At 51.0% G+C, this 9,573-nt stretch overlaps 1 pseudogene; it reads right to left on the bottom strand.

Moving 5' to 3' along the window:
• Positions 1-836: 836 nt before the first annotated feature.
• On the bottom strand, positions 837-2,175 carry LOC135916600 (lupus La protein pseudogene; annotated as a pseudogene).
• Positions 2,176-9,573: the final 7,398 nt, after the last annotated feature.

A 9,573-nucleotide genomic window follows, 5' to 3' on the forward strand; every position in this document is an offset into this window, starting at 1 on the left:
TATCCGAATACCAGACACGCTAAACCTCTCTAATACACATAAAAACGACGTCTGTCGACACTTGGCGAAAGATTTATTAGATTATCTACCCGCTAGCTACTCGTAAGTTCTCCTACACCGCAAGAGTCACGTGGGTAACGTGACCTCTTGGGGGCAGCGATGTTTTCGGCCGCTCCAACAACCCAAGGACGCAAGTAGACGTAGCGGTCTGCGCATGCGCAGTAACATCGCCCCTAGTTCTTGCGTACGCAAGCCGCTTGCGTCCCCAACACTAAAACTCCCTAATGTCTGGCGTAACACGCACGATCAAAAAAAAAAAATTGACGCGCCGCGTCACGCAAAAAGAAAGCAAAAGGAAAGGTGCCCGGGGCATAGGGAAGGATAAAGAGGTAGCGGAGCGGGTCGTCATGATAAAAAGAAAAAGTAAAACAAAGCGCTGGGATGAGGAGGTGCCGCGCGGCTGCTGTTCCTGTGGCCAACGACACCGTAAACAATCGCGTGCGCAGCCATTCTGCCTAAGTATCTCCCTCATGCTAGGGCCGTGACTGAAGGACACCTTGGCGCTAGCGTCGAAAGAGCGTCTGCCTAAAAACAGCCAATGGCAGTTATGCAGAGATTAACCTCAGCTGCCCCCCCCGCCCCCCCCCCTTTACGTAGATAAGGGGGGCAACGTGCCGCCATTTTCTTGAAGTTTGGGATTCTCCGAAAGCTTCGCTACCAGTTTACATAGACCTTGGTTACTAGTTGTCGAACTGGTTAGCATTTGATCTGTCATTGCAAAAATGCTCGGGAATCCTTATCTACAGGCAGTGAGGAACTTGAAATGGAGCCGAAAGTGATTGGATCAACAGAGGCATTTATTTTAATCAGCATCCTCTTCCGAGGCACGCTTCTTGCATGGGTCACGCCTTTTGCCGTCCTGGCCGCGACCTCGACGCCGCTTGTTGAAGCGGTTCCTCTTGTCTAGCTTGGCCGCCGCCACTTTCTTCCAGTACTCGACTTCCTCGTCACCTTCGAGGGCGTCGGCTGTGACGTTGTTACCGTCGATGTTCAGGCCTTCGCCCTGAGCGTCTAGCTTGGCCAAGACGGCTTGCGCTGAGCCTTCCTCGACGAAACGCAGCACCGCTTCGGATTGGCCCCTCGGATAATCTACGAAAGCAACTTCAGCAAACGGCTCCATGGCTTGTCTCAGGCTTTCCCACGTGGTCTCCGCGCCGAGTCCCTTGATGCGCAGCAGGCAACCGAGCATGATGTCCGGTTCCTCAGGGCAGCCGCCTTCAGCTTCCATCTCGGCGGCCTCGTTCTTGGCCTTCTCGTCCTGCCTTGCTTGGCGCCCTTGCTTGATGAACCGCGGCAGCTCCTGGTCGTCGAACTTGACGCTCTCCTGCGCCAGGAACGCGTTGGCTTCTTCTTTCGTCGAGAAGGTGGCAAACACGGAGCCCCTGAACGCACGCGTCTTGCGGTAGCGCCTCATGAAGACGCTGACGCAGTGACCAAACTGGCCGAAAAATTCCAGCAGCTCGTCGATGGTGGCGGTGGGCGGAAAGCCCCTGACGAATACACTCCGCTCGTCCAACTCCTTTTTAAGTTCCTCGCTGCTTTCAGGCACCGGCTTGGCGGGACTGCGACGAACTTTGGTTCCGTCGTCATTGATCTCCAAGAGCTGGCTGGTAGATTTTCTAAGTGCCTGAACCACGACGTTTTCCTCATAGGCGAGGCGCTTGAGCCTGTTGAATGCCAGCAGGACTTTAATCGCCACCCAGCCGTCGTCCAGCTTGATCTTGCCCTGCAGGAACTTATCGCGAGACAAGTTGAAATCACCAAAATAGTACTCCACCTGATTGATGATTCTCGCCTCGATCGCCGACACGCTGGTAGGCACGATTTCTCTATCCGTCATTGCTAAACTTCGCGAACACACCATTCAATTACGACAGGCACGCTCACACTCGTCGAACAAAGCGCAGTATGGTAAACGGGCGCAAACTGTGAAGGTTAAAGGAGACAAATCGAGAACGCCTACCGATGGGCTAACTGTGCTGTCGGGAGGCGTTTTCGGCGCAATGAAGACGAGGCTAGCTGGAGCTTATCGGTTCTTCTCTCCTCCATTTGGTTTTCCTTCCTGTCCATTCAGCGGTCAGCTACGCCCGCTTCTTTTCCGCATCTGTTTGTTTTTCGCAAGTCTATTTATTTCATGTTTTTGCTTTAGAGGCGATAACGCACTTTACTTTCCAGTTCTGAAAGGCGGTTGCATCTCGTTTACTGACGCATGCGCAAACACTGCGGGCATCACACGGGTGACTTTCCTGAGGCGAATTAGTTGTTTGCGCGACAAATTGCGATAAACAACTACCACCCCACTCATCATAAGGATACATGCAGCGCATTGCATTTTCACGCCGTACCGTTACACCAGGCGAGAGCTTTAAATCAAGGGGGAAAAATCATGCCCATGGTTCGCAAAAATGCCAGGATAAGGAAATCCAACTAAGTTAAACTTCTATTGCTGTTCGCTAAAAATGCAGTTCTTGCTTGGCAACCCTTCACAAATGTGGATCACAGGGCCATGTTTGAGACATTTTTACTATGAAACGCATCGCTCAAGGCAAATATATGGGATTTCATCAGGCCCACACCGAGCAGCACAGTGATGGAGCGGCAACAGATAGATGATGACTCGACCGACCACGACGACATGACGAGTGCTGCGTAACAAGTATGATGACGTGACGGTGATAGAATAACGACAATACGACGACAACGCTAGTGTCACAACAACGGTGCTACGGCGTGTTGGCACTGCAGCCTCGCTTTTGCGCGCATGCGTGCAACGCCTGCCAGCCCGGACCACCTCACCTTGCGCTGTACACGGCGTGTGCTGTCGCTGTTTTCGATACAAGCAGCCGCTCACAGAAGGCAGCGATAATTCGGCACCCGAACAGGAGAACAGGGGCGCTATTCTGGACATTCCGCCATTTTCTTCGGTGCGTGACGTAGGCGCGACGCAAACAAAATGGCGCTGGTGGCCCAGTTTTGCTTACGTAACGTGACGCCAACTTGACGTTTCGCCTAAGAAACTGAAAGGAAGGCACTGAATGTAGCGTTATCGGTAAAGCAAAACAGTTTTCCTCCGCAGTAAAAATAAAGCAGCTATCTCAAAGCGTATGATTATTCTGTCGAAAACGCTTCTCGCTTCCGTCGTCTGCTGCGTACAAGCCGTCGTCTGCTTCAGTAGCTCAAATGCGTGTCCCTGGAAAATGGAATGAGTCATCGCATGTTGGCGCCAACGCGCTTGTTTTCTTTCTTGAGACAACATACGCGACCTACCAGTGGTGATGCGCGCACGTTCTAGGCCACGTTATCGCTATTTCGTGAAACGCAAGTGACTCAGCCCGACTCGGCTGGCTTAGAAACGGACGAATATCACCGATAGCGTTGCGCGCGCCAGAGATATCCACTAGAGCGACGCAAGCGCCGGCGCTGCCATCTCTTGTTCATTTCGCTGGTTACTCGCACCGCGGGAGGGAACTTCAAGGCGCCGCCTTGCGTACATTTCTTTTTGTAAGTTAGAAAAAGGCCGTTGTAATAACTTTTGATTGTGCGAAAAGGCATTAATCTCGATTACAATACAAATGCAGCAGTGAAAAGTGGACAACATTGCTGAAAGTTTGCTATATTCAACCAATATTATTTCGTATAAACGCGTTCTTTTAAAAAACGATGGCCCAAAACACAAATGCCAACACCACCCGAGAGCGATGCAAATACTATGAGCACGCGTTATGAACAAAAGATTTTCGTGGCGCCAAACGACGGGGAAAATGTGGCGATACGCATTCCTCTCGGCTGCCATTGCATATGGCTGCCCATTAGCATAATTCGCGCGGCTCGTCGCAGCAAAAATTATGGCGGAAAATCTCAGCAATGGCGGCCCTGCGAAACGTCACGCGTCGTCAAAATGACGTTTACGAAACAGCCCTTCCTGTGACGCTCCTCATGAGATATTCCTTCAGCCAATCAGCAAGCTGGCATGGCGCATATCTTGAATCGCCACCACATATTCGCGCAATTGCAGATGCATTGCACTGGCTTCTGCACGCTACCGCTCACATTCTTTTTGAAGCGCTAACATCACAATATATCTGCCAAGGACCAAAAAAATGTATTAGTTCATAACATTTGCAGCTGCACGTCACGTTTCGTCATCTTGATGAAAACGCAAAATTGCATTTTGCAATACTTCCGCTTCCCGGCACAAATTTGAAAACACGTGACCTCTCGACAGCCAATCAGAGAGTAAACATGGCGGATAATGGCGGCCGTGCAGCCGCCATGCGTGTCCAGAATAGAGCCCCTGTGTTATAATATTTGTGTCTCACCGTAGTGGCAGCTGCTGCTTCAAGTAAGGTCAAAGGAGGGCGAGAGGCACCGATAATGTGTTCTCCTCATGGATGGATGGATGTTATGAGCGTCCCCTTTGGAACGGGGCGGTGGGTTGCGTCACCAAGCTCTTGCTATTATACTGCCTAATGTTCTACCTAGATTAAAAAGAAAAAGCCCAAAAAGAAATCCCACAACAAAATTTTCTTTTTCGTTTTCATTTCGTTCTATTTCAGCATTCTTTTTTTGCAGCCGAAAAAGAGCGCTAGGGCATGAACAAAAACTGCAAAACAGCAGCTTGACTAGGCCATTGCCCCTTTTCTTGGCAACAGGCACAGATTGATACATACATTCTGTGTAAATAAAGTATGCATATACACGCACTCATACCAGAAAACTTCCTGTTAGTTGAAGAAGACGAAGAAGTTCCGGCAGAGCACGCTCATTCACATGGGCTACGCCGACTATCGTCGTTTTAGCCGAAAACTCGTCAACTGCACCAGACTCGACTATCCCATCGGGTTCCACTCGACAAACGCTCCATTTCAAGACCAAGTTCAAGTCCGTGAGTGAAGTTTTCGTCATTCCACGCGACTTTGAAAATTCGAAGCGGCGGAAGCCCCGTTAGGCCTCGATAGGCTTAGCGCGTGAGCGACCGCCTCACCACTTAATAACCGGATCGCTTGTGCCGAGCGTACGAGATGGCTACATCAGAGGACATGGACCTCCAAATAACACCCCCGCATCCGGTTAACAACGCGGACGAAAACGGGGACACAAGACTAATTTCCGAAGCGAGGACTAGCAAACGGCAAGAGATCGCCGCCCACAGCCAGGCGACGGATGGCTGGCAGTTAGTTCTATCGCGGCGACAGCGAGAGGCTGTCAAGCGCAACGACAGGGAAACGGCTCCCAACAAGAATAACATAAACGGACAGCCATCAGCAGGTGGCGCGAAAGGAGACGGGCAAATCGGTCGTCGCAACATGCGCCCGAGGAAGGGGAAGCCTCTGCCACCTTTACCGAAGAATGACATCAAGATAATACTGAAGCCACACAAAGGACTAATGCTCAAGGAATATCTGAGAACAGAAATACCGCAAGCGATTATTCGGGCTACCGGGACGATAATCACCGGAAACGGACCGAACCAGCGAAAAATCACTGGAGAGGATTTCATACTGCGAATCCGAGAGGGAACAAATATCATCATCGTCTCCACACCTTCACTGGAAGTGGCGGACGTCATTCGCCGAATCACGTGCATGGAGCTGCGAGGAAAGCAACACCCCTTCAACGTGTACGTAGCGGATCCAGATGATAGCTACAAAGGGGTGGTGCACGGATTCCCAGCACACACCGAATCAGCAGATCTCCAGCAACACCTGCGCGTCAGGACCCAAGGAGTCACCATCGAAAGGGCCCGAATGCTAGGAAGCTCTAATACCGCTCTCCTCACCTTCTCGGGAGGCACGCGCCCCAAATGCGTGTACTACATGGGAGTGGAGATGCGGTGCACGGAGTACAGGCCAACAATCCAAATGTGCCTGGAATGCATGCAAGAGGGACACCGCTCGGACGTTTGTCCGAACCCCAAGAACATATGCCGTGGCTGCGGACTCGAAAATCCACCCCCACAAGGACACGAATGTGAAGTGAAGTGCGCCGTGTGCAGGGCGGCGGGGCACGAGACGCGGCGGTGCCCGAACAAACTGATTGCCGCCAAGCGCGTGAAGACGACTCGCCAGTCTCGATCGCGGGAGCGGTCGGTACAGAACACCAAAACGGCACCGGGGCGCTGGTTCGAGTCCATGGAAGAGGAGGACTTCTACCGGCACCGATCGCGATCCAGATCTCCACACGGAAGTAGAGCGAAGAGCAATACTCCGTCGAGGGACCCCTCCAGCTCCAGGGCTTCGCAGCGGTCAAATTCGCCACTGCCTAAAAAACAGCAGGTGAGCTGGGCGAGGGTTGTTTCTCCCACTGCTCCAAAACAGAATACTGGTGAAAATGATAAACGCATTCAAAAATTGGAAAAGGAAAATGCGCGACTAAGAGAACAGCTCTCAGGAGAAGAACGCAAACGACAATCACTTGAGAAACAAGTGTCAGAGTTAGAGGCGCGCTTCAATAGCACAATACCACAGCAGGAAATGCCGCGTCAATCTGAAGAAATAGCCAAAACGAAAGCGGTGGCAGATATAAACTCCGTCTCCACGCAGTCTCCGACAACCCAAATCTCACAAAACGCGCAGATAACGGCAGCGCAGATCCAGACAATGATCGCGGAAAACTTGAAAATATTTATGCATGAAATGATGACATTAATTACCCAAAGGTTAACGGAATTTCAACAACAGTGCACGAAGGACTTCGAGATACACAAGGGGTTCGTGGCGGAACAGCTTAGGGCAGTCTCGAAGGCTGTTCCAACCAAAAAACGCGCAATTGCGATAGGAGCGGGTTCGGCAAAAACTAAAATAAGCCACTGCGTAACAGAATCCGACGGCTCGGACACGGAAACGTCACGGGCTTAAAATAAGAGTGGGCAACATGGCTAATCACGCTAAGAAATCACAACGAATACAAAATTCAGACCAATTAGAGATATGGCAATGGAACTGCCGCTCCTTCTCCAGGAAAGCGGCAGTGTTCCACCAGTTTATCAAAAACTCCGGAATCGCTCCGGACGTGATATGCCTGCAGGAGGTCGGGGCCAAGCCGGCCAAACTGCAGGGATACTACACTCTGAGCGATCCTCAAAATTCGAAGGTCGCCACGCTGGTGAGCAAGTCGATAAACGCTCAATTATTAACACTTCCGCCAACTGAGGGAGATACTAATTCCATAGTTATCAGTGTGATGCCAAATAAACGAAGTAAGGCACACACACTAATCACTAATCTGTACAGTCCTCCCAAAAGCAAATGGAACGACCTACCCCACATTCTCTCAGCAACAAAAGATTTAGCGGGCACCAGGGATAAGGCGGTGATAGTAGGTGACTTTAATGCACCCCACATACTATGGGGATACGCGAAAACGTCGCCCAAAGGGTTCCTACTCGAGCGCACCGCAACGGCCTTGGGCTTACGGGCAATCAATCAGATCGGAAAACCGACGCGCACGGATAACAGCGTCAGTAGAGACACGGCACCCGACCGTGCCTTTACAATTAACATCAGAGACGCACAATGGGTTTCCTTTGATGAAAATTTGGGAAGTGATCACGACATAATCCGAGTAGCGCTCTCCACGCCCAACATACGGAGAACAATAGGAAAGACTAAATTAACTGACTGGCCCCGTTATAGAAAACTCCAGAGAGCTCTAGAGGAGTCGGATACAGCCCCGACCAACATGCGAGAATGGACCGAATTCCTTCGACGAGCACACGGGGACACCACTAAAGCCATTGAGCGTACAGCGGAGGTGCCGGTGATAGACTCTCACCTGGTCAGCCTATGGGAAGAGAGGCGGAAACTGGCCAAGAGGTGGAAAAGACAACGTCTAAACAAACACCTGAGACAACGCATCGCTCTCTTGCCAGAGCAAGCCCAAGGCCATGCCAACGAGCTCGCTAAAAACGAGTGGGCGACGTTCTGTGGAACCCTGTCAGGAACTCTGGGAACAAGCAGTACGTGGCGAATACTACGAAGCATGCTAGACCCGATGAGCACGCGTACTGAGAATAACAAGAAGCTCCAAATTATAGCAGACAACTTCGAGGGTACAGACCAAGATCTCGTTCATGCGCTTCAGAAAAAGTACATAGGACTCTCACCTGCCACGGGATCCTGCTACGCGAGGAGACAATACGCGGGGCAGGCGAACCCTAAATTAGACGGAGATATAACGTACGCGGAAGTTTATGAGGCGGCACAATCCGCAGTTAAAAACTCGGCACCGGGCCCAGACTCGATCACAAATGCAATGATTCGAAACATGGATTCGGTAGCCCTAGCGAAAATCACAAAGATATTTAATAGCGAGTGCTGGGCCAAGGGAGACTTGCCCCAAGAGTGGAAATTGGCTAAAATAATCATGATCCCCAAACCAAAAAAGAATCCCTCGATTGATACACTACGGCCGGTGTCGCTCACGTCCTGCCTAGGTAAGCTCTATGAAAGGGTTATCCATAGCAGATTGCAGCGATACCTGGAAGAGCGGAGCTGGTTCCCGGACTCCATGATAGGATTTCGCCCGGGTTTATCTTGCCAGGACGCATTCCTCCTACTTAGAGACGAAATTCTAACTAATATACCGTACGGCGACGAGAGACTAGTCCTAGCACTAGACCTTAAAGGAGCCTTTGACAACGTCTCTCACGCCGCAATATTGGAGGAACTCGAACTCGCGGGTTGTGGTGAGCGCACATACAATTACTTAAGAGCGTTTCTTTCCAACCGCGAGGCGAGCATCAGTATTGGCCAAATCACTTCGGATTTATTTAAAATGCCTGACAAAGGAACACCTCAAGGAGCTATATTATCTCCTCTTCTCTTCAACATTGCGATGTGTCGCCTCGCGCGCGATCTGGATCGGATACCCGACCTAGGTTACACGCTCTACGCAGACGACATCACGCTGTGGACGAGCAGAGGTTCACTAGGGGATAAGGAATATACGCTCCAAAGTGCAGTATTAGCGGTGGAGAAATTTTCTAGATGGAGTGGCCTGAAGTGCGCACCCGAAAAATCTGAGGTTATCCGGATACACGCGAAAGGCTACAAATCCAGAGGATCGATTAACATTGTGGTGGAGGGCCAATCAGTCCGAGAGGTACCCACGATGCGAGTCCTGGGTTTGTGGCTTCAGAGCGACGGGAGAGCACTACAGACACTCAAGACCCTCAAATCCACAGCCAACAACATAGCCCAAATGATACGTCGCGTGACGTATCGAAAAGCGGGAATGCGAGAAGACGACACCCTAAGGCTGGTACAGGCCTTAGTGGTTAGTCGAATAACGTATGGCTTACCGTACCAAATCCTGAACAGGAAGGAGGAAAAGCAGGCTGACACAATAATCCGAACCGCTTTCAAAGCTGCTCTGGGCCTGCCTAAATGTACTTCAACGGAGCGCATGTTAGCTTTGGGAGTGCACAATACTTTCGACGAACTAAGGCAAGCCACCCTGATGCGACAGAGGGAGCGCCTCAGCTTCACAAAAACTGGTAGGGCAATATTGGCT

The sequence above is a fragment of the Dermacentor albipictus genome, chromosome 2 (genome assembly GCF_038994185.2).
Source record: "Dermacentor albipictus isolate Rhodes 1998 colony chromosome 2, USDA_Dalb.pri_finalv2, whole genome shotgun sequence".
Classification (NCBI taxonomy): Eukaryota; Metazoa; Arthropoda; class Arachnida; order Ixodida; family Ixodidae; genus Dermacentor; species Dermacentor albipictus.